Here is a 24248-nt window from a genome sequence, read left to right as displayed (position 1 = left end):
GGTTATCTATTTGTTAGTATTTTATGTCAATTGTGTCAACCTGATATATCAGAGATGAGCTGAAGTACTAGTACGTGAAAAGATTAATACAAGTATTTCATCAAACTTACACTAGGGATGTAATACATAGGTTAGATTATAGATTATACAGAACTGGTAGGAAAGAATTGGCCATACAGAACATGACGTACATTTATGACCAGAGCTTGGGTGAATTGACAATAAGCAATGAGTTAAAGCACATACATACTTCATGTCCTATAATGTAGACTTGGAGCTAATGAAGCCCATTTGAGGGCAGAACTACTCTCCTATTATTCCATTTTCAGTAAAGTATTGATTTCAAACAAGTTGGGTACTTGATTACTTGAGATCTCAACCTAAACCTATCTACAGTTAGTAGTTATTTTCCCTAATCTCTGATACTTAGCCAACATCTTTGCTCATGATGTACCAGTTTTTCCCTTATGGGTGGGAAATATGTTGGCCACTAAGGATGAAAAACTATTCGACTTCCTATGTGTTTGTATTTAACATTTGTTTACTAAGACAGTGCGCTGATCAATAATAAATTTCAGGCTCATCCAGGGGAAATACAAAACATTTCAAACTAAATACTAAAATGTAAGCAATAACTGAGTAGTTCAGCCTTTTTACATAGGAAAAAAGTGTATGTACTAGTTAAGCACAGTGCAATGTACAGCATATACATTAGTTTCTAAAATGGGTCAACCGCTACTGAATCTTGAATGAGAATGAAAGAAGGCAGATTAGGTGATACATCCTGTGAAGCAGGATTATTTGGCTTGGATGAAGTGCTTTCTGAGTTGCATTCTGTATATGGAGCAAGTGTTTCCTGAAGGTTGATGGGGAGAGCTTGCCAAAGAGTAGGTGCCTGAGAGGAGAACCTGCAATGCTGTGAGTTTGTTTCTAGAGGTAATAAGAGATGGTGTGGCTTATGACTAATGTCTTAGTTTCTTTGAGGAGTTTTTTTTTTCATGGAATCTAGCTGTAAGGCAAGTACATTTATGGAGATGGGAGTAGTTTGTAGAGTTGGATCCTAAAAGTAGGCTAGATTTTTGTTTTATGGGTGTCCATTTGGCTTTTTCTAGGGTAACACAGGGATGCTTACAAAGTTGCAAGTTTTTGTAATGATTTCACAGTTACTGTTAGAGCTAGTCTGGAGTGTTGCAATGTTTTTCATGGAGGCAGAAGCAAAAATTGGGAGTCCGTATTCAAGTTAGGAAAGGAGAACTCCTTTGCTAATAGCTGCTCTGACTGGTTGGTATGGAAGAGGGGGGAGATTTTTCTGGCCTAGAAGAGGAGGGAGTTTTTTTTTTTTGGCTGTCACTTTGCTGATATAGAAATAGAAGTTTAGTAATTGATCAAGCTGTAGTCTAGGTATTTTAAGGTGGGGTGTCTCTATATGAAATGATTGTGTAGGTCATAATAGGTGCTTGGTGAATTTTTGTAGAGTTTCAAAAAGCATAGTTTTGATCTTGGTGGGGCTGAGAAGTACTTTATGCTCTAAGCCATTGGTGGTGCTCATGTAGGTCTGACTAGAGTTGGTACTGAATGTGTAAGAGTGACCTGATCTGTAAATGACCATGTCATCAGCATAGAGGATAAGTTTTAGATGGGGAAGTTGCAAGGATGTTTAATATCTATGGAGAAGAGGGAGCAAGAGTTTATCCTTATGGTACATCTTTGGGGATAGGAGCAGATTATGATTAGGAACGGGAAGTTTTTTAAATCTGGGAGTGGTGTCTGGACTAATACCAAAGTCAAATGCCTTTGTCAAGTCTATAAATAGTGCATTTGTAAGGAGGACACTATCAGTTTCAGGATGTAGTCAGTTAATGTAGTGTGTGTTTGTATATATTGAAGAAAATATGGATTTTGCAACCAAGTATCAAGTTGTATACTTCTGTGTGTGTGGGACCATATTCTTGTTTAATTTTTTTTTGCCCAAGGAGCACATTTGTACAATAAGACAACAAGGAAAATAAATGCGCTTATTGATAGTGGACCTGGAATTTCTGTACAGTGAAATAACTTGTCTGCTGGACTCTTATGATATTATGAATTATGCCTAATTTCTGGTGGGCTGCTGTAGCCCTCTATATTCTGGAATATTAGGATATTAACTTGTTTGAATTCTACATTAACAGCTTTTTTTAAACAAATTCTATGAACAGAATTTATTTTTTCATGTCTTGTTTATTTTTTTCGTAGCACTAACATTCTGCATGACTCTGAATTTTTTTATCCCAGAATGGCTGTGTAATGTCAACCAAATTGGACAGTTGTCTTTATTCCTCACGCAATACATTTTTGCCACTGTACATATTTTTTTTTTGTGTACATAATTTGTTTCAATGGTGTAGTCGTATTTATAAATGTGTAAACATTTTTAAATATGGTACTGTTTATAACCTTGATTGGAGCTGCATGCACACACAGATGGAAGCTGTTGGGAACAAACCAAGGCCCATGAGCTATGTGACTCCTGACTAATATCTCACCGGACTGCCACCAATAATGTGAAGTCCCCAACTTAAAACCCAGGTCAGTAATTAAGGACCCTCAATCCTCACCACTGCCTCCAGTGTGGTAGTGTCACAGAAAACATCAGAGCACACGAGTAAAATACCACAATTTCCCCAACAGGAACACACCTTTTTTCCTGGGACTGGACTATATACCTCTGTTGTCCTCAAATGTAATCCCTTGTATACTTCAGAACAATGTGTTCCAATTTAAGACCTCTGTCTCACTCATACTCAAAATAAATTCAAATCTCACACACTCACTCAAACACTTATGGGAAGCCTAACCTAGATTATAGCTATGACCAGAAGTAGCCAGACATTCAAGGTGACCTTGAGAGTATCAAACGGGTATAAACATTCGACTCTGTAAAGACTACACTGATTGTCCAGCCACAATGTAAAGTAATGAAAAAAAATGAATAATTAAAATGATTACAAGAATGTGAATCAATAACTTTCTATAAACACCAGAATTCAATCACCACAAATATAAAATGAAACTGTAGAATAGAAGTCCATCTTAGAAAAATTCTATCTAAATAACTAAACTTTCATAATCTAACTAGAGAATACTGTCCCTGAACTAATCTAAAACATAGCAGCAAGGCAAAGGCCGGCTTACTTTGTGCAGAGTCCTCTTTTTTTTTGGGTATTCACTGCACAGCAACGTAACTGTCTGCAACTCTTAACTAACTGACCTTCAGCTGACTTTAGTAGTCTCTCTGGTATTCCAGGTTAACAGTCTCAATTGTTTTTATTTTAAAAATGTCAGCTTTTTGAAAAAAGTTATTTTTCCTGTTAATCAGCTGTTCAAATCATATAACAATGAGAAACATTCTAATGACATCACCTACTGATCAGCTGATTCTCCATAGACAGTTTGTACTTTAGAATCTCCCTCACAAATGTGTACAATTATGTGTGTCAAAACACTGAGTCTTTAAACAGCTTGTATAAACAGGGAAATATTCAAAACTTCAAGAACTTATTTACATTTTCACAATTAGGCATGCTGACATACAAATTAATCTGAGAATATACACAAATCTGCCAGACATGCTAACACAGATGAGTGTTTTCATTTTCTTCATACACTGTATCATCCTTATTCAGAACTTCTTACTCTAACTTGCAAGACTCGTGATTACAACAAGGTTTTCAGTAGCAATTCCCATGTCTAATGCAGAAAAAACATTGAAGTCAAAAAGTTCTGTAATTATGGTCCTTGGAATAAAAAATGAGCACACAACTTGCAGTCTTTCAGGATGCATGAAAGCCACAGGAAGAGATCCCCGTGACTAAAATGCCGAGGCACACTAGATGACAAAAATTAATTCCCATGCATTACAAGATGAAAACGATCCAGGCATCTAAAACACACAACACATAATACAAATAGTGTGTTTTCTGGCATCTGAAGAAAATTGCTTTGTGAATGAACAAAGCTAAAATGGCACAAGAGATTAAACTGAATCATTTAAACTTTCTCTGAACAACAAAGTCATTAATAAAACTTGTTCATAGTGGCATGTTCCTTTAGAATAAAAGTAAGGATGCCTTCTATTGGAGAAACCAGCAGAATCCATAATAGTGGAGATTAAGTTAAGTTCTGTCTGTATACTGTCTCCTATAGACTGCTAAAGTGACCTATGTCTGGCATAGAAGGCATCCTCCAACCGATAACTGATGGAATAACAGCACTTTAAGTCAGATGACATCAAATATTCTGTCGATCTAAATCCACTCTGCAACATTGGCAGAACAGTTTAGAGGGGCAGATATAGCTTGCAAAAGATACTGCTTTTGTGGAACATTCTCCCAGTCCACATAAAGCAAAGTTCAGTCCTGTCTATATTCAAGTGCAACTTAGATCTATGGATATAAAACATAAAATTTACTGCAGTACTGCCCTGCTGTACTACTGATGGGCAGAAATGGCTATTAAATGTTTTATCCTGAATAATTCTGGTTATTCTCAATTACAATTATTGACCCTGGTATGGGCAAGGCCAATCTATACTAACTGGGTTAGGCTATTTCGAGCACAAAATGGGAAATTGGCTAAGCTTGGCTAAGTTTGCAATGGCAGGTAACCAAGTACTTGCCTATGAATCTACAAATATACTGTGGATCTAAGTATTGCATAGGTTTTGACACAGCAAGTCAATTAACCAACTATGCTTTAGAATAATGAGAGAAAATAATCCCTGTCCACCAAAAACAAGATCAACCATCATGTAGCTTCTGAGTTTGTGTTGGGGTAGTTGTTATGCTGAATATTTTTGACAAACACAAACCTTGTGTTCATTCTCATAGTCTTCAAAGTAGTTTTTGCTCCTTTAAAATGCATCTGACCAAAAGACTTGACAACACCAAGTCATATAAATTAACAGTATTGCTGTGTTCCATACCAGACTAAAATTTCTCATAAGTTAAAATTCCCATCCAGAGTTCTTGGCAGCAATTAATTGAGTAGTTACCCTCTTGTGTGGTGGAGAAGATGTGCAACCCATGGTGGCTCACCACTAGAAGAGCTTAACATGCCTCTTTGCTTCAGAATGTGTGGCCACTGCCACCCCTTTTTATTTATTTTTTACAAGATTGCTACTATTAGATCCATGGTACCAACATCTGAGAAAGTGTTGGCATAGTCCCTGCCTTTCCATGTGTTGCTTGGATGATATACATAATTCCTGATTTGTGATGTACTTGAGAACTGCCATGAGCTTATGTTCAATGACCTGCAGATTGTAGTCCTGCCTCAAGACTGGTTTTGTCTAGTCTTGACGTGCACAGGCCAATGTTTTGGATCTTGGTGTCTACACTGCTACTTGAAGGATTTCCATCAGACTTCAAAGGCTTCTTTCAAGAGGTATCTCAAACACCTAATGTTGGCTACCACCCAGTCTGTAACCTCTAACCTTTTTCTAACTGGAAACTCGAATAGTAGTGTTTTGAAATGTGAAGAACCACTATGCTGCACCCAAGAACGTTGTGAATGAATGATAGAAAATCTAGACTAGTATACACTAGGTCTGATATTATTTTTTGGAATATTCCCGTATCTCTTATTCTCTTATTTCTATCTGAAATAGGAGTACTTGGCAAAATGACAATCTTGTACTATATACATTTGTCTTTATTTTCACTCATTCAGTTTTGTTGTTCTAGGACTTGCACCAATGAGTCTCAGAATACAAAACTGTTACTTATCCCACTAAACAGTAGACCCATTCCAATGCTTCTTCATCCATCCTCTCAAAGGTTTAAACTGCATTATTTATATTTGAAAGGTATCTTACAAGTTTTACTGTGCCATATATTCCTCTGCTAAAAAATGCAATTCATACAAAATAATGGAGGCTGATAAAAATACAACTGTCCTTTTTGCTGGATTCACTTGTTACTAGCCATTAATGAGTTAGTTCGCTAGATGGTCAAGGATACAACCCTGGCTGGATTGCATTCTGAAATGAAGTAGTTCCCAATGGCTATGGTAAGAATTCTACCATCCATTAGCAGTTATTGCCCTGAAATGACCTGCTGTCCTTCACTTATGTCCTTTAAGGTTCTGCCTCTATGGTTCTGCATCTGGAATGGATAAAATGTACTCTCCCTGAGGAGAGTTGGGACTCAAGTGTCTCATAGTAACTCCTGTGTGACTCTGAATTAAACTGCTTAGGAACACATCCCTGCTTTATATTCTGCATATACAGGCTTCACTGTGATGTTCTGCACAAGTATAAAGAAACCGTGCCAGTACAGTTACAATAACTTATGGGTATCTTATGCTAGAACTGTATCTGGGGAGGAAATAAAATAGACATAGCTAGCAATTTCAAACAAGTCTAGAGCATTATAAAATCCAGCCAAAGACTGCTAGCAATGCCTATAAATAAGGAAAAATGTTTCTATGACTAACTTACAAGTCCATAGATAAAAATTAGACCTCAGAGGTGCAATATTTGTCAAAGTAACTTATGGTTATTTCATGCTACAATAACCAATATTGTCTTACTACAGAAAAATAAGCTACTGAAACAATTGTCCTAAACATCAGCTAGGCTGCATTTTGAGTGAGACGAGACATATGTCAGCCTTGTGCACAAAAGAGGGAAATGAGTAACTACTAAGAATTTAACAGATGCTGTCACATCTGTTTTTGGTTAGTGTGACAACATAATTTCTCCCAAAGGGCAACTGATCAACTTTAACTTTCCTTGTGTGAATTAAGTGTAACATCACAGTTGGTTGCTATGGAGATTTTTTAGAAGCAAGCAGCTATCTATTTGCAGACCTTACTACTTGTTTTACACTTTTTTGGCACTTAATTTACTGAACAGTGACAACTTTCCAGCATTTTAGTTTATTGCAGCTAATATAGGGGGTAACAAAGACGTGAGAAACTGTAACTGGGTAAGTTAGAATAGCTAAAGTATTTATAATAGTGTTGATTCTCTACTTGTTTTCAAAGTTATACTGTAGCTATGAAGATTCACCTACTTGCAGTCAAAAACTGTCAGTTCATTGCACTGCAGGGTTCTTCCTTTCAGCTTTACACTGTTGGTTTTCTAAAACACTGATTCACAGGTGGAGACTTATAAACCATATGCAGAGAAAATGATACCCACTTTATAGATGCACCCTCTATTGGTGTAACGTGTGCCAGTATGTACACATGATAAAGTCAGTTGGTATAATTTACATTTTATTTTGTCTTTAGTGACAAATCAAAGCCTGTAAGAGACAGGCAATACAAAATGCAGGGGAATGTGTATATTAAACAGTTAAGGAATCATAAGCCCTGTCTGAACTGGAGGGCAGCACACCATGTAGGGAGCTTCACCTGCTCTCTGGGGTTGTACAACATTTAAAAAAAATCAAAAGGATCTGTGTGACAGAGAACAATGTATTTACTCCTTAAATACAAGGATACACTTATCAGCAAATAGTTAAAGGACAGGTGTGTTATTGTTCATGTATCTGTACATAAGTGTGTTGCAGGGCTCAAAAGGACCAGATTTACTCATTCAACAAAAGGACAGGCAAAATAAACTGTCCAAGGAGAGGCTTGCTATTCTCAGGCATGTATGCAATGGTGTGGTGGGAGAGTTCACTGTGGCTGCTTTCTCTGAATCGGTACTTCAATTTATCTGTTGCTCAATATGCATGTTAAGGCTGATGGATCATTGCTGGAGCAGTTGACCTGATAAGTGTATGGGGATACAACCATGGATACTCCTGTTCACAAATAAAGTAACACCTGAAAGGTAGAATTCTGCATAAAATATATGCAATGTATGTCAGTGTATTGTAAAGATGTACTGACCATAGCTCTTAAACAGTATCTGCTTTAAGTGGTTTAACTCTAAGCACTATTGCTGTAAAAAATTGTAAAACAAAAGAAATAATAAAGTAAAATGGAAAAGCCTTAAAAAAGATAGAATTGTGTTCATCAGCAATGACTAATTTTGCTGTGTTACAACTAAAACCAAATTCAAAAAACATTTTAATGGAACTCCTAAAACCATAGTAATCCCATGAAGTCACTGTGGTAGTGAGACTCAGATGAATAGACAGTGAAACAAATGAGCATACACTTGATATTTGTAGTCATGTCCGAGACACCTCTAAGGAACTTGTAGAAGCCTCACACTGGAAGACCGCAAAGTCTGCAAGTGAGGGCAAGGATAGTTTCCCTATTCCAGGTAGGAGATGAATTCAGGTACAAAAAGAAAAGCAAAACCAAGCTTTACAATCACTGGGGTGCAGAGAAATGTAGTTCAAACTGGAACCCAAGAGATGTGGGTTACACTAGTATCCCTGAATCTGAGAAGTTGGCTAGGGATACAGAGTGGCAGTTAAATGTGTTTCTCCCGTGTCGGGGAAGGGTGCTATTAGTGTTTCTTCAAAGCTTAGTTGGTGAAGACATGGAAGCACCCAACAAAAATGGAAGAGGGTGCACAAGCAGATTGTGGGGTTCTGTGGATATTGCATGCATGAGAGCAGGACTAACTGTAAGGCAAAAAACAAATGTATCCTTGATAAGATTAGGCTGCATTGGGATTTTCTAAATACCAGATTAAGTCCAGGGGAGAGTCCTATTTTAGTGACCCAGATACTGAGGAATACTATTAGAAGCAGCTGATGGTCAGGGGAGCAAGAAGTCCTCAATTTAAAGAGAGAAGTAAGGATCAGTGCAAACGAGAATTATGGTGGGTAATGTGTTCACCCCCTATTAGGCCCATCATTTGATATATTGCACTTCTTGGTGTGTTCCTTGCTAAGCACCTGACCAGCCTGAGATCAAAGCATTTTCTTATCAATAGCTCGGGTCTTGGTACATTTGGTTACTGTACTTGGTGTCCTACAGGCTCTTGAGGTACGATCTCTGCTTAGCCTTCTATGGTTTGACAGATTTCATTAAACTCCTTCACCTAAGTAGAACCAGTAGTAAAGCAAATTGACACTTTAGACCTAAGCCTATGTTACTACCGCAGCAAAAGCAAATAGTGTAATGGACACCTAACCCAGTAATTTACCCCAAATCTGCGTACTTAAAGTATAATACCAGTCTGGATGGCTGGATGGGTAATGCCAAATTCTCACCAGGGGTATGTGGAAAACCCTTACTTAACGTTGAGGTGACATTGTTTAGTTTCTCACAGTATTTGGTGCTGTGGCTGAGCTTCTTTCCTTTGGCTATAAATAACCTATGAAAGTAACCATGCTGCAGGGATTTATATGAGTTACAAATAAACTTCAGTCCTGGAAAGAATAAAACAAAGGGTATTGCAGAAGTAAAAGTAAGAAGACAAAGCCTGAATCTTAATTCTGGCTATTTTTCCAAAGTATGATAACTTAACATTTGGAGAGAAGGTGTCCAACATGGTTGATTTTCAAGGGCACTCAGATTTACTGACACTAATGTATGTCTTTCCTCAAAAGATGGAAATCACTCAGTTGTACTGTTACCTCATTCTTAAATAGTGCTGTATGGTGCAATAACAGTGATATATATTTTGTTTCCAGAGCATTTGCCCATTGGAAAAAAGAACCATATTTATGCTGACTTTTTTTTTCAGTCTATTGGCGTGTGAAACTTTTGTCCATATCGCCTACTTGTTCCACAAGGGCATAAAGTTAACCTTTTCATGTATTCCCTAAAATACGCAACATTCCTCCGGTCTGATCAGACTATTTGTGATGCTCACTTTTAATAGGTGCTTATCCTCTTATACCTCTATCAACATTCAGGCAAAAAAGGCCAACTTATTCCTCATAAGCAGTATATAATACAGAAAATACTTGTACCCACTCACTCCATACTCCTGAGTTACTTTGCCTTATTCTGTAAACCATCTTCATTGCAGAGCATATATTTTGGCTTTTTTTCTTTGTGTTTTAAAAAATGGTGGTGGGGGGGACAAATGCATCTCTTGACCTTGCGTATTATCAGTCATATTTTTATTCTTAAAACATGCTATGGTTTTAAATTGTCACTATATTCTCCTGCCACTGTTAACTAGTTTGTAGCCTTCCTGTTAGAAATTCACTCCAGTCAGAGATGTACCTTCAATTACAATGAGCATTAAAAGAAAAGTAATTCTCGTATCTCCACTAAAGAACTTTCTCCTGATTACCTTTTTAGGCCAAAGAATTGTAATCACACTAATATGTATCACAATTATGTTGATGTAATAACTGCATTTTCACCAGCTCTTAATGAGTCCGTCACAAACTTTCAATTTGATAAAATACATCCATAGCAGCATCCTTGATTATATCCCCCTCTATACAATGTTAACATTTCATTGACGCTTAATTTCTTGGTTTTAAAAATCCCTCTTAAACCTTCAGTATTTAGGGACCCAAATATTTAAATGAGCTCTCCTTCAACCTATACACTTCTATAGCAGTTAGAAAGTCTTCTGCCTAGCTGATTACCAAAGATATCACTTATAGTGATTATCATTCCTGTTTACTTTTGCTTTGATGGACCATAATTCAGTATAATCCTCCTTTTGACATGTACTCAGCCATGCTCAAGATTCATATCGAAAGACCCAGAGCTTCCTTACTAAAATCAAGGGTCTGGTGGTTCTATGATGGCTGCACTGTGTAACAGCTTAATTTCAACTCTCCCAGTATGAAATCCGACTCAGAAAAGAGAATCTGTGAACTTGTCGTGTGGGATAAATTTCAGTTAACTAAGTGCACTGCCTGCAAAGTAGATATTTACAGAATGTGAAAGAAAATCAACCACAAAAGTGGAGGAGGAAACCCTGGCTGGGAAAAATCCTGCAGCTGTTGAGCAAAAAGTAGATCAGTCTCCAACTTTATTGGAAGGAATAGTTATGACTTCCAGCAATGTTGATGAAACAATAAGCCAAATGTGCTCAAAGCTGAAAACAAATAAAACGCTGCAGGAGTGTATCAACACAAACAACAAAAGGCTGAAAAAAATGGACAAGCCATTAAACAGATTCAGATGAACTGACAAAACTGCAAAAATCAGAGGATGAAATGAAGAAAAAGCTGTATGAGAATGAGACTGCTCAAGAAGAGATGTTTGAAAAATGGTAGAATTGGAGGACACAGAACACATACATACGTACATACGTACAAATGTTTCAAGCATGGGCATTAAAGCCCTTCTAGCTTGCCAATATGCCAAAACACTTGTTCCCATAATAAATGTCCAGGCTGTTCTTAAAAATATCTAAACTAGTACTTGCTTTAATGTAATTCGGTAGTCTGTTCCAAGCATCAACTACTGTCAGATAACCAATTAGTACACTTCTCATTCCTATAGAATCTTCCACATAGGTTATCTGATGATTCTCTAGTACTTTTTGATAACCCCAAACATTCCCATTGGTAGTTGTCCCTAAATGCCCTATATACCTAAATAAGACCTCCTCTTAAATATCTGTAAGACACACTGCAAGTTCAGATATTTTAGTCTTTCATAATAACTTAGATTTTCACATCCATGGATGCCCTTAGTATATTTCCGCTGTACTCTTTCCAGTTTATTCATGCTTGTTTTCCTATAGGGTTTCCATATTGTTGTTCCATACTCAAGTTTGGGTCTAATGTAACTAACAATCAATGACTTCATTATGTTTGATTTCCTAGACTTTATAAATCTTTTATACAAACTATAGTTCTATAACTATCATTAGCCAATTGGTTGATATGATTAGAAAAACTCATAGCTGAATCGACCCATATACCTAGGTCCTTAAATGAGTCTACAGTTTCAATCACTGTGTGCTGTATTGAATATTCACCTTTCAGTTTGTCTCCCAAATCTCATATGCTTTAGTTTTTGATGCATTTGTCAACATATTTTCCTGTGCTCAAATGGTCAATTTAGTCAAATTATTTTGCAGACATGCCTTATCTGTAACACTTGTAATCAGTTTACCCAATTTCAGGTCATCTGCATATAGACGGTAGAACACCTCAGATGAAAAAGTAAGGTCTAAAAGATGCAATCTAAACAAGTAAGGGCCTAGTACAGAGCCCTGCGGGAAACCTTGACTATAACCAAGGATTTCACATGTCCGGTTGGTGTGATAATATCCATGTCCTATTTGTAAGCCATGCAGCTATCCATCTTATCAACAGTACATCAATACCTAGTTGTACTAATTTATTGATCAGTGTTTTGTGTATGCCCCTGTCAAATGCTGAAGTTAAATCTATGTAAATCACATCACAGCACAATTTTTCATTCATAGCTGTTATTATATTGTTATAGAACATCATGCTACGGGTGGTAATAGATCTATTTTCAACATATGCATGCTGATATATGGTTTAAAGTCCCAACCTATCCAGTTCTGACAATAACTTATCCAGTATTACCTTCTCCATTATTTTTCCACAACATGAAAGCAGACTTGAGGGTCTATATGATTCTGGATTTGTCCTACTCCCTTTTCCCTTAAAGACAGGTTTAATAAGTGCATGTCTCCAGTCTTGAGGAATCTCCCCATATTTATATGACCTAGTGAATAATGGATGTAATGGCAGTGTAAGTTCTTGCTTAAGTGTTCTCAAATCATCGTTACTTATTCCATCTCCTCCCTGCGCTTTGTTTGGATCCAGTTTGCACAGTTCTTTCAATATAATCTAATTTGATTCTAGTATCAGAGGTTACCTGGATGTCACTAGGACAACTTACCACTCCTTTTGTGGAGCCAAACTGATTTTGTAAATATATCTATAATCTGGCTGAGTATAAATTTTAGAATCTGCACACAGTTTATCAATTTGTGTATCTTTATTCCTTCCACATCTTATGTATCTATAAAAATGTTTCCTATTATGCTCAATATCTTTATATAAATTTTCTTCAATTTTTTCTTGATCTTGTCTCACACTATGCTTAATCTGTTTGTCCAGCTCGTTTATTTCAGTTTTCAAAGTTGTAGTTTGACCTCTCTTCCATTCTTATATTTTTTGTCTCTCACCTTAACCAGGTAACTTGTTCTTATGGAAATATACCCCCTGATGTTACGTGCCTAGATCCTGATGTTTTGTAACATTTTTTTTGACTTGCACTCAATCAATTTCTCTTTCAAAACTTTCCACATTTCATCTGCAGTTTTTCCACTGAACACCTCACTCCAGTTAGTTTTATATAGCAACTTTTTTGCTTCCCCTATAATCTGTAATTAATCTTCTGTGCATTGGCTTAGATTTCAGTTTGGCAGAATTATCTAGCAACAAATTAACCTTTATGACCCCATGATCACTGCACATCAATGGTGGTAAAACTTGACTTGAAGTTACAGTAACTTCTTTAGGAACACAAACAAGAACTAGTATATTCTGTCCCCTGGTAGGTTTTTTACAATCTGAAGCATTTGTTGTTCCTGAATATATTCTGTGAAAAATTTCTTTACTAACATTATTGAATCAATATTATTCCAGTCTGTTTCTGGTAAATTTATGTCCCCAGCTAATATTCTTCCCTCCTGTGTTTCATGTAAGAAATGTATGAATTCCTCTAGGTCATCTGCACTTGACTTTGGTGGTTTGTACACTCCAATTGTTATGCTCCAGGGTTGTCTTTATTGTCAGTTATGCAGTCTATAGTATTGGTATTATCATTGAACATGTAATAATCACAAGTCTCATAGCTATCTTTAATCCCTATCATAACACATCCACCTGATTTTTTGTTAGAATGTCTTACATTAAAAACATTTATACCCTGACAGAACTGGTTTCCAGTCATTGTTCTTTAACCATGTTTCACAAACTATAACATCAATCTTGTGGGAACGTAGCAAATTTTCTAATAAAAAAACTTTATTAATGCTCTTAGCATTAACAATCAGAGATTCATCAAATGTTGCTATCTGTCAACTATTACAATTTTGACCTGGCAAAAATTCTGACTAGTGCTTGTCAAATATTGCAAAATATCTGCTACAAAAATTCTCTTCCCTGATCTAAACAAATGCACACCATCCTGTCTGAACACATGTGCCAAAAACAAGGCTTGTATGCTCTATACATTTCCATATTTTAAAACCAGACATGTTTTCCATGTAGGTGTTTATTCCAAAAATCTTTTCATTCACATTGACCTGACTATCCTAACACCAGTACAAGCTATACTATCTGGGAGGGCTGTCAGTTTCCGACTAACAGTCAGAGAATTTTTGTTGGTGACATCATTTGTACATGGGGAAAACCTGAGATTTTCTGTTGTACCAGTTTTCTGTTGTACCAGAGAAACTGGAAGGAACAGACTATATTTTATGAAATCAGAAATAAGCAAATGGACTGGTACTCCACAGCAGGAGTTGTTAATTGAAAAGGCAAATCATGTGTGCACTCCAAACCTGGCCACTGGAAAGCATTAAACCTCTAGTAGTAAAGATGCAATCTCGCCAGCATAAAGAGTTGATTCTGACAAAACTGTGGCAGAAGGACAGTGCTGAAAGCTGGAAACAAGAGTTTGTGGAAAATGATTACTCTTATACCAGGAAGAAGTGGAAATTTTATTTAAGTAATTGGGGAATGTCAAAGCAGGTGAGAAATTCAAGCTGCTGTATCCAGCTATTTTCAGAATAGTATCAAAGGCAATTTTTGATAGCTGAGGTGGAAATGCATGTTTGCTCAACAAAATGTGAGCTATAAAACAGGACTCTGCTTCTTGTTTTAATAATAAAACTTATAGAGATACTTTGCGAGTGAAACCTTATTTCCAATGTTGCAAAAGAAAATTATTGGAGAAAGCACAGATGTTGACTAAGGAGTATGTTGGGAAATGAACCAGAGACTGGAGTTTTGAGATGGAGATAAACCGGAAGAAATCCAGCAACTTGAAAGTTAATGAATAAGGAATTACAAATCAAGAATCACATTTTTTAAATATGGTGGAACAAGAAAACCTGGAAATATTGCATTTTTTTTTTAATTTGTTAAACTTGTAGGGGACTCAGAAGCATATGCCTTACTTTGTAATTCATGTTTGGAACACCATCGACAGCAGGAGAAGAGGAAAAGAGTTAACTAAAACAAATACTGTTACAGTATGTCATGTTTTATGAATACTGTTAACAAAAGTTCAGTAATTTGTATGTGTAATTGGCATACTAACGTAAACTGGTATCTTTTTTCTCCTTCAGTTTTAAGAAACATAGGCACTACAATGCAAAAAGAGAGCCTGGGCAAAAGAGCACAATAAGTAAAATTCTTATGTTTTTTTCTTCTGCTTAGGGAAATGACAGGATTAAGGGCCTTGGCTTTATTTAACAGGTTTTAAGTAGGAGCAAGTAAAAGGACATTGAATGTACTGAAATATATTTCTTTAGCAAATAAATGTTCACAGTGCAACATGAGAAGCTTGTAGCTGGTTCTCTTGTTTCTATGGAGGCAAGCTGATAAGTGTGATTAAAATAGCATACTTTTTTGTTTCAGTGGATGAAGGATAATGTCTGATAGTATTCAAGTTTTCTACATTTGGAAGAGGAATAAAGGTGAGACAAAAACAGATGGCACTTGGTGTAAGTACAAGCACATGTTGCACCATGTGTCTTACATTGATAACCTTCATTTATAGGTCAATTCAAGCTTGAGTGCAACTGTCAGTCGTGTTCCTGTTAGAAGGGTTGAACTTCATTACTTAAAGATGTACATAACTTTTTGTTGTATTAAGGTAGTAGGTTATTGGTGGTCTAGGGCATTTTTTGAGGATTTTCATTAAAACAAAGTCTTATGAGATGTGACATAGGTTGAAATGTATGTGACAAGCAACTGTATTAAAGATCAACCTTCCAAACATTAGTATATGCATGTAACACAAAAGCTGAAACTTGATACTTGAGTTATTATGAATAACAGCTTTTGCTTTTTGTCATAATGACAGCACTTTGTATATTCTGTCCAAAAGAGCAAAAAACAACCACACAGCTAGGATGAAGTTGTCACACCAGTACATAATGAACAGAACCAGAATAAAAACTGTGTGACAAACATGGCTAGGTAAAATAAACCAAAACCACTTTTGTTATAACTTAGCGCTTTCTTGTTCTCAGTTCTTCATGAGACTTTAAAAATACACAAGATAACACTCTGTATTTAAAATCCAAACCACAAATCGGAACAGATTCCAATTATGACAATATAACAACAAGCTGTCCAATCAGCTTGTTATGATGTCATAACTGGAATCAGTTTCAGCAATTTATGAAAATATTTGGTATGGAATAGATAAATTCAGTAGAAGGAGCTCTGAGAATTTACATATTCCCCAAGGTACAAAAATTGGGCTAGGTCAGACAAATATTTCACAGGAACATGTATATTTAATTGAAAGTTTTGGTAATGCAAAAAATATTCATGCACTAATAACTAATGCAATGATTTTATAGTTTATGGGTGATGCAGTGCTATGTTAACTGTCTGATGTTGACAGTCCACATCCTGAAGATGAAGGTGCCTACTGATGGTGTGTTAAAGTTGGATTGCATTTTAAGTATTTCCTTTTAGTTTGTGGTTAAGTAAACTTTTTCATGATTTACCAGTGGTAGTGGTTTAGTAACCTGACAAATCAAAAGAAAACATAATAAAGCATTAATTTCTCAGAAATCCTGTATGGGGGGGGGGGGGGTTGATTATGGGCAGTGTACCAGAAATGGGTGGCAGTCTTCTGAAGATGTACTGCTATCCTATTTTCAGACTTCAAGCCACTTGTTACCTGAAGTCAGTTTTGCAAAGTCTCTACCCCACAGGAGGAATTGTCCAGAAATCCTTACTATTTTTTAGGGGGAGTGGCAAATTTGTCATCGGTGACTAGGAAGATCTGAAAGTCAGTCACTTCAAAAGAAAAAAAAACATACTAGGAGGGATATTAAGCACGAGGAAGATGCTGGAGTGTATCTGGAGAGGACAGGTAATCTTCACGATTTGTCTTCCTGGTCAAAGTAAACTGAGGTATTGCATACAGTGCCATTTCCATTTCAGGGAAATTTGTAATAGAGGAAGTAAGCTACTTGTCAACCTATCCAAGAAGGTTAACAGGAAATCTAAAAGAATAGTAGAAAAAAATGTGGAAGACTGAGTGCAGAGAGACTTGCAGAACTGTACTTTTTCATCTTGGAAGAAAAGACGAGGAAAATGGTGTGCACAAAATACTAACATGGAGGTGAACCTGAAAAAAGTGTAGGGTACTAATGCTAATTTGGTCTCTTATGACCAACTTTTTCTTTTTTCTTTAAGTGGCAGTCTTCTCTAACAGATATGGTCATGAGATCTAGGTACTTTTGCAGGTATGTGTCTCGGGAAATCTTTCTATCCTGCCCAGTTAACTTCAAGGGGAGTGTCTTCAAGATCTAAAGTTATCCTGACACTTGGCTCTTCCATTATCAGACCATTTATTGAATACAGTACCTTCTTTGATGTACACTAATCTAAAAGCAGCACATTGCTCATTTTATGAACTGGAAAAGCTCCAAATATTTCTAATGAAGAAAATTAAACATTAAGCCCTTCTGACAAATTGGCATAACTCTATACTCAGCAGCCTACCAGTTGCTTTGAGGTGACCTGTCTTGCTTTTTTAGTTATGGATGTCATTCTTTATAAAGCCAGTTTGTCTTCAAACATTCACACTAAGGACCTAAATATATATATATAAACAATTAAACTTTGACTTTGTGGAGAGAACAGGTCCCTAGTCTATGTAATAAGTTACCGCTACATCTCACAGAAGTACTGCTTTGGCAATCTTGATCCATCCAATCCTCAAAACTAGCCTTGGACAAAATTTTGCACAGGGGTTCTATAATATCAAGCACAGTTTGAAGATGAACACTATAAAGTAAGGCAAACACTTGTTTTACTAGTGTGTGTGCACGTGTGTCATTGTCTCTGTGATTGCTTGCCTAGTACCATTTTAAGTTGCTATAACTATTTCATTAGATTCTACATTAAGTGTATTGATTTAAATTTTCATTTTTTTTTTTTTTGCTGGAATGAATGTAGTACCTTATCTGCCTTGAATTTCATATTACAATGTAATGAATCTTTTTTTGTGCTCATACGGTTTGTCCACATCATTCAGATCTGTATGTCCGAGACTGAGTAGCTGTTATAGACTGAACATCATTGGTCAATGATGCCTTGATTTATGGCAGTTTTATGTGCCACCTGGGTTAACCTCCCCTAGCGGTTTTCTATTTTCTCACACGGTAGTCAGCCTATACAACCATTCCCTATCTGCAAAGGCACTTTTCGCATGTTTTAAACAATTGTTGCCTCTTGCCTGTGTAGTACTGAAGTGAATTGTGGTGATGTGTCCCCCCCCCCCTCCAGTGGAATAAGACAGTACTGAAGTGAATTGTGGCTATGTGCTTCCCTCAGTGGAATAAGATCACTTTGATTGTTGCACTTCAGATAAATTTTATGTATACCTGAAAAATATGCTACTTGCAGGCTACAGTGTTTGCTTACTGCCGTGTTTTCTGGCTGTTTTGTATGTATAAGATGTACATTCCTGGGACTAAGGCCTTTTTTAACTTCTGACTGTGCAGTCTAGATAAGCATGTGTTTATTTTTTATGTAGTTGCATATGAATCTGTTCCTATGTTTCTGCTTTTACCAAGGTATAATAGGTGTTGTGCATGTCAGCATTAATAAATATCCTAATGAATAATGAGAGTAAAATTAATGTATTGTAAATTTTTATGTCTAGCAGTTGTCAGAGAACTAAAGCTCTGACATAAGTAACACACTGCTTTTTGTGACCATGTACAGGGTTTGAATCCTTCTGCATTTGTTTGCCAACTGTGCAACTCTGAGTAGGCCACTTAGCCAGATAGTGTTCTGTTAAGAGGTCAGAATAACCACATTTAATATTTTATTGAAGCTTCCTTGTTGAAAAAATATGTAAAGGCACTTAATCCATAACCAGTAATGTTTTTATTTCAATAACAGTAAGACTTAAGTCATGAATACAAACCTAGGCTATTTAAAAGTAACTAGTGAAGTAGGACATTCAAGAAATTCACTAAGAAAGCTGCAAGGGGTATTCAGCTACCCCACTCTAGTCAGTGGAATTACCACAACGTTGTAAGGAATGTTGCAGCATAATCATGCAACATGCCTGCTTGTACACTGTACTATATATCAAGAACATTCCTGTAACAAGCCAGGTATATTAATACCTGTATATATTTATGAACAGTAATGTAGCAACCTATTGCTATACATAAGGAGGTGAAGGGCCTCCTTTAACCTTCACGAACAGAGCTGCTGTTGGTGTGTAATAATGCTCTTGCTGGGTTCTTTTTGACAATTTGATTCCACCTGCTGTCAGCCAGGTTTCCCTATTCTGACCCTGCATCTCACAAATTAGTTGTAGATCATTTAAGATTCTTGGGTTCTGCCCATTAACTGTCAAGGATATTTCATGGTTTGGAAATACTTTCCTCTTTTTTCAGGCATCCCTCCATCTCCTTGGGAACAACTTTCTCATTTCTTGCAGGTTTTTCACTCTTGGCTCAGAACACCATTCAAGCCATGCCTACTTTACAGGTAGGGAAGAGATTTTACTCCAGAATGTTTCTGGTCCCATGAAAGGAGGGCAATTGTAGGCTAATTCAGGATCTTTCCCAGGTGAACACATTTATCATGATTACTCACTTTTGAAAGTTATCTCTGCAGACATTTCCTCTTTTCCCAGGCCTTTCTGGTTTCTCTGACTCAAGGAAGCATAACTTCATATCCCCATTTATCTTCTCTTCAGGAAATATTTTTACTTTTCCATCTCTTCCTTGCATTTTCAATTCTTTGCTTTGCCCTTTGGTCAGTCTACTGTCCCACGGGTATACACCAAATGCCTGACTCCTATCATTGCTTTTTGCAGATTCCAAGGAATTCAGACCTTTCCATGTATAGACTGGCTTATTCAAGCTCCTTTCATGTTTTCCTTGGTTGCAAACTCCCATGCTGGCATCTCTGCTGCCCCGAGGCTCTCTAATTGCCTTTTTCTAGTCCCTTACTCTGCCAGCTGTCAAGGACAAGTAATTTCTCAGGGTTCTCTGGGTCATGGCTTCCACCATTCCCATGCTCCCTCTTGCCAGACTCCATATGAGGAAGCTTCAATGGTACTTAAAGCCAGTGTGGCTTCAACATTGCCACTTCCTGGACTTCACAGCACCTCTCTTTCCTCCATTCAAGCTTGAGCTTCAGTAGTAGATTTCAGCTTTCATTTAACCCAGGGATTCCTTTTCAAGCTCCAGTTCCAAAGCAGGAGCTCTTTACAGATGCCCCAGACAGGAGGTGGGGTGTCTGTAGTAACCTCCTAGGCTCTGGGTCTCTGGCTTCATTTATATTGTCTGACCTCTGAGATGAGGGCTCTGCTTCTGGATCTTCAGACTTTTTCATTACCTCTTTCAACCAGGGCCCCTCAATTTTCAGACACCACAGTGTTGTAATATCTCAACAAGCAAGGGGGCAGAAGGCTCTATCTTTGCATACTAGTTCTTCAGTTCTAGGTTTCACTATCCAGTATCGGGCAGTTTACATTTCCTCTGAGCACAGTCTAGGCACTTGAGTCCTTGAGCAGGTCCAGCACAAAAGCTCATGTTTAGAGATGTGCTCTTGTACATTGTCCATTTGTGGGGTATTCCTCACAGGTCTTTTTGCCTCCCCTCTGAATAGATATCTTCCTCTGACCTGGAAAGTGGACACCCTGTTTTTTCTTTGGAAGGGGATGTTTGTGTGCCTTCCCTCCCCTTCCTCTGTTACTATGAGTCTTGCACATTTGGCAGGACACTCCCAACTTGGCCAGTGGCAATCACCACAAGTTACTTTACTGGATGTATCTCCTCACACAAGACAAGGGATCTCGTATCCATCTCCACTTATCCACTCTTCAACTGACACTGTGGGTGATAGGGTTTTGATCCCTTTCAGGTACCTCTTTCTGAGGAATGATTTCCACGCCTCCTGCAGAACCTGAAAAATGTCATGTCCAGATGCTAGCGATTTTATGTCTGGTGTCTTTCTCGCCATCAGGATTCCCAATTTGCAGAGGTTCATCTGGTTCTTTTTGTGATCTGCTCTATTCTGGGTTGGCATGTTCTTTAGTAAAAGCTCACCTGTCAGCAATTTTTTTGCTAGTCTGTCATTTACTCCTCCCTTGTCCTCAATTTGAGATCAAGCAATTTCTTAAACATATCCTTCATATCAGGCTTTCTAGGAAGCCTATTCCACCTTCCTGGGACCTCAGTTTTGTTTTTGGAAAAACTGATTTTGGCTCCTATTGAGCCTGCTTCTGCTTCCTTACAACAATGTACTTGGGAAAACTGTTCTCATAGCTTTCACTTAAGCCAAGAGGATATCTGAACTTCAGGCTCTCATGGCTATTCCTCATTAGTTTTCCACAGAGACAGGGTATCTTAGTAATAACCCTTTTATGCCTAAGGTGGTCAATAACTTGTCCCTTAATCAGTGTATTCACTTTCCTTCATTTTTTTATTTTTTTTCTATGCAATCTGCCAGTGACAAGGTTCTTCACACCTTGGATTTGCATAGACTGCTCGGGTTTTATTTGGATAAAACTAAAGTTGTTCGTTGTTCATTAATCTAAGCAGCTTTGTTTCCTTTCATGCCAGGACTGTGGGTTTGACTGTTTAAGCAAACTATTTCCTCCTGGATTTCTAAGACTATTACTTTTTCCCATGAAAACCAATTTCCTCATTGGTAAAGATGCAGTCTATTAGGGCTGTTTCCTCCTCTGGTACTTTTGTCAAGGGTCTGGATATCAATTCCCTTCTTGAGACTGCAACTTGGTCCTCTGTTCATACTTTCACTAAGCATTACAAATTTAATGCTGTTTCCAGGGCCAGATCAGGTTTTTCTAGGGCTGTCCTGCATGTGTTTGTAGAGGGCTCATCTGTGCCTTCCTCCTCTTGGGCTTCCTTTTGAGCTCTTGTACTTTCCTTTAGGTAAAGAGTAATGCAATAGTGATTTGAAGGATAGTACAGTTGTGTATCTTTCCATAATAGTAGATGTCCTTCTCTTCACTGTTGCAGTATTTGCTCCCTCCCTTCTGCCTCCTGTGCTCCAGCCTTGTTCTTTGCTGCCCTCCTAGCTGAGGGCTCTTCACCTTTTCTTTTCTCCTCCTGGATACACGTTTCTCCTAGGTCTTTCCCAATTCTGAATGTGTGGGTCGGTATGTTACCTTTATGCTGTATGCCTTGTGCAGGAAGCATACTTGTGACATGATGCCTAGAGGTGCTAAAAAACTTTGGTATATTGGCAGGACATTGTGCTATCCTTGGCAGGAGATCCCTTGGGTTAAGAATACTGCAACAGTGAAGAGAAGGACCTCTACTGTTCTGGTAAGATTTTATACAACTGTAATTTATTGTTTTAGGCAATCTTTACTGTACAGAAATATATGGGGTTTAAGAATTTCATAAAGACATGGCTAGGTGTGTAGCTCTTCAGTTATTGGTAATCGCTGGTCTCTTAGTAATTCTCATGTATCTGTATTTGCAGAGACAAATCTGCACCTTTTATTAACTAATTTGCACATGATGCATATTCTTTCCTAGAGTGGCAGTAGTTGGTGGATACTCCAATCCTGGAAGGGGTAAAGCTTTATGTACAACAGAGGAGATATGTGGAGGCTTATAGCAGTGTTTTAGTTTATGGTAGGGCTTTCAATTCACTGCTTCAGTATGTGTTAATACTTTGGAATTCATAAGCCTAAAGTACTACTATTGATTTAGCTGTGATACACTGACACCTTGTTATAGTATCTGTTTACAGGGGTAGGTCTTGTCTAATATCTTTCAATGAAGTGAGAAAAGCATTGGTTACATTTGATGTTTTTCACTCTGATGAAAACCGTCATATGTAACTGATACACTGTTACAGAAAAGTGGTTAGCCAAAAGATTGTATTGTTACTTAAGGTCAGCTTCTCTAACTTGGCAATACGGGAGTAATTATTCCAAATGCCCTTTACATGGCTACAAATGCACCTACTCCAAATTGGCAGTTGCTTACTGTGAGGCTGCCAGCCCAGCTATCTGGAATTTTGTAAACGTCATTTGTGAACATTAATATAATCCATAGGTTTGTCTTACAAATGTAAGAGAACTGTATGTTATGTGAATATTAAACTACTGGTGCAGAAGTGTGTGTTGAACTGCATGTCATGTACTGAGCTTCAAGAATGTAACCACAGTGTACCCTACTGGAAAAAAAACAGAAATGTATATAAACTATATTAATAACAGACGTTGGAACATGGAGTTAACTTACAAAACTTCAATAAAATAAGTGTTTTATGATGTGCTATAAAAGTTTGTTTCAAGGCAGCAAGGAGACAGGGCGTCTAGAGCTAAGAGTTTCTTTCTATTGTCTTGAAACAGAAATAATTACTAGGATTAAAATGCAAGTGTTAGCTGTTTTACGATTGCATTTCTCAGAAGTTTGCCTAGAACTGCTATTTCTCAGAGATGCTAAACATTATCTTTTAGCCTGTGAACTGAAGGCAGGGGACAATAGTGATGTCATCCAGTTGACCCTGCAGTAATGTTTTGATATTAATTTGGGGACTCTCTCAGAAACTGAGCATTTTGTATTTGTCTGGACCTGGAAACATCCATCCTCAGCACTTCTACCTTGCTAATAGTAAGTAACTAGGGAAATCTAATATTTAGATATAGATAGAAATATAGTAAAGATTAGTTTAGATGTTTTCTGTATTTGACTGTCCTGCACGGTTTTAAATTATTTCCTGTGATTCTGAACTCTGTAGTCACTGAGTTATTGAGTATTATATTGTTTTATTTATTAAATATATTTAAGCCTTTAATTGTGGCTGTTTTTAGAGATATTTAAGCTCTTAGAGTGCTTGCATATGTATTTGGTGACACTGTATGTGCCACTCCAATACCCTTGAAAGTCTTGTTCACACTAACCATTTGGATAATAGTAACATCACACAGTAGGATTGGCCACCGTTTGGGAAGGGCCTTATAGTAGCTGATTAAAGAGCTGATTGGTGGCAGTGATAACTACATTTATGTCTGGGCAGAAAGGGGTATCACTAGTAAACCTGTGCCAGCCCTTCCCAGGAGTGTGTGTTTTGTATATAAATCAGATCTGTGTGTCAGCTACTTGGGCAGGGACACGAAACACTGGTTGG

The sequence above is a fragment of the Protopterus annectens genome, chromosome 9.part0 (assembly GCF_019279795.1).
Source record: "Protopterus annectens isolate FY-2018-M chromosome 9.part0, PAN1.0, whole genome shotgun sequence".
Lineage (NCBI taxonomy): Eukaryota > Metazoa > Chordata > Ceratodontiformes > Protopteridae > Protopterus > Protopterus annectens.
The sequence above is the reverse complement of the archived record's forward strand: the minus strand, read 5'-3'. Positions refer to the sequence as shown.